Here is a 2210-nt window from a genome sequence, read left to right on the forward strand (position 1 = left end):
CCTACTGTCATTTTTTAGGGCTGCTTCCTTTCAGTCAATACCAATAGTTCAAAGAAACTAAAGCAGACCCATTTCTGGGAGAAAATGGGGACTCCTTTGATGGCTAACTGTGGCTGTTGGACTTGCCAAAACTTCCTTAGATTGAATGGAGGTCTAGAATCCTTCTACTCAGTCTTCCTTCCTTATCTCTTTTCCTGAGAGTCAGACTTGCTTCATGGTCTAAATAATTATCTCAATTTCTCCCAGTTCCTTCCTCATTCCCCCTCATGGACATTTCTCCTAATAAAATCTTTGTACTCTGTTTTTCCAAGATAAATTTTTATTGCGAAAAAGGATACAAATCATAAATTTTACCATTTTAGCCAATTTTAAGTGTACAGTCCAGAGGCATTAAGTATATTTACATAGTTGTGCAACCATCACCACTATCTATCATGAGAACTTTTTTCATCTTCCCAAAATGAAATTTCATACATGTTAAACAATAATGCCTTATTCCTCCTTCATCTCTGCAGCCACTGGCAATCACCATTCTACTTGTTGCCTCCATAAATTTGACTACTTTAGGTACGTTGAGGAAGTGAAATTATAAACTATTTGTCCTTTTGTGATTGGCTTATTTCACTTAATCTAATGCCTTCGAGGTTCATCCATGTTGCAGCATGTGTAAGAATTCCATTCTTTTTTAAGGGTTGAATAATATTCCATCATATATATGTGCCACATTTTGTTTATCCACTGATGGATACATGGGTTGCTTCCATTTTTTGGCTATTGTGAAAACTGTTGCTATGAACATGGATATATAATCTGTATGAGGGAATCTCTGTGCAAAGTCCTGCTGTCAATTCTTTTGAGTATATATATAGAAGTAGAATTGCTGGATCAAAAGGTAAATATATTTTATATTTTGAGGACCAACCAAGGTGGTGGATTGCACCACCAATGCATAAGGTTTCTAATTTCTCAACATCCTCATCAGCACCTGCTAATTTCTATTTATTTTATTTAATTATTTATTTACTTGTTTGTTAAATATCTTGTTTTTAAGTAATCTCTACACCCAATGTGGGGCTTGAACTCATGACCCCAAGATCAAAAGTTGCATGCTCTACCAACTGAGCCAGCCAGGCACCCCTTGTTTTATTTTTTGTTAATAGCCCTCTTAATTGCTGCAATTAATCTTATTGTGATTTTGATTTCTCTTTCCCTAATGATTAGAGATACTGAGAATATCATTTGATGCTTTTTGACAATCTGTGTATCTTTTTAGGAGAAGTGCTTATTTAAGTCCTTTGCCCATTTTTAAATATGTTGAACAGAAATGGTGACAGTGGGTATTCTTGACTTGTTCATGATCTTGGAAGAAAACCTTCCAGTCTTTTGTTTATGATTTCTGTGGGTTTTTCCTTTTTTTTTTTTTTATTAAAAATTTTTATTTATTTATGATAGTCACACAGAGAGAGAGACAGAGAGAGAGAGAGAGGCAGAGGGAGAAGCAGGCTCCATGCACTGGGAGCCCGACGCGGGACTCGATCCTGGGTCTCCAGGACGACGCCCTGGGCCAAAGGCAGGCGCTAAACCGCTGCGCCACCCAGGGATCCCTCTGTGGGTTTTTCCAAATATGGCCTTTGTTATTTTGAGATTGTTTCCTTTTATTTCTGGTTTGATAAAGTGTTTTTATCACGGAAAGATGTTAAATTTTTTAGCTTTGTGCAGTGGCAGTATCGTGCCAATGAGGTTTATCCGAGGCGCGATTATTGCTAATTGAAAGATGTTAAATTTTTGTTATCAATTGAGATAATCATGTGGCTTTTCCCTTCATTCTATTGATGTGGTATGTTATGTTAATTTTTGTATGTTGAACCACCCTTGCATTCCAGGAATATATCTCACTTGGTCTTGGGCTATTTTTACTTCTCTTCTTTTTTCTTTTAGTTCTTCAGACTCAATAATTTCAAATAATTAATGTTCAAAATCCTGGATTCTTCTTTCTACTGTTCGAGTCTGCGTTGAACTTCTTTAGTGAATTTTTCAATGCAGCTATTGTATTTACAGCTACAAAATTTCTATTTGGTTCTTTTTTTAAAATTTTTATTTATTTATGATAGTCACAGAGAGAGAGAGAGAGAGGCAGAGAAAGAAGCAGGCTCCATGCACCGGGGAGCCTGATGTGGGATTCGATCCTGGGTCTCCAGGATTGCGCCCTG

At 36.7% G+C, this 2210-nt stretch overlaps 1 pseudogene; it reads left to right on the top strand.

The window, feature by feature from the left end:
• The first annotated feature begins 1707 nt into the window (after positions 1–1707).
• On the top strand, positions 1708–1883 carry LOC119866008 (annotated as a pseudogene).
• The last annotated feature ends 327 nt before the right edge of the window (positions 1884–2210 follow it).

The sequence above is a fragment of the Canis lupus genome, chromosome 25 (assembly GCF_011100685.1).
Source record: "Canis lupus familiaris isolate Mischka breed German Shepherd chromosome 25, alternate assembly UU_Cfam_GSD_1.0, whole genome shotgun sequence".
Lineage (NCBI taxonomy): Eukaryota > Metazoa > Chordata > Mammalia > Carnivora > Canidae > Canis > Canis lupus.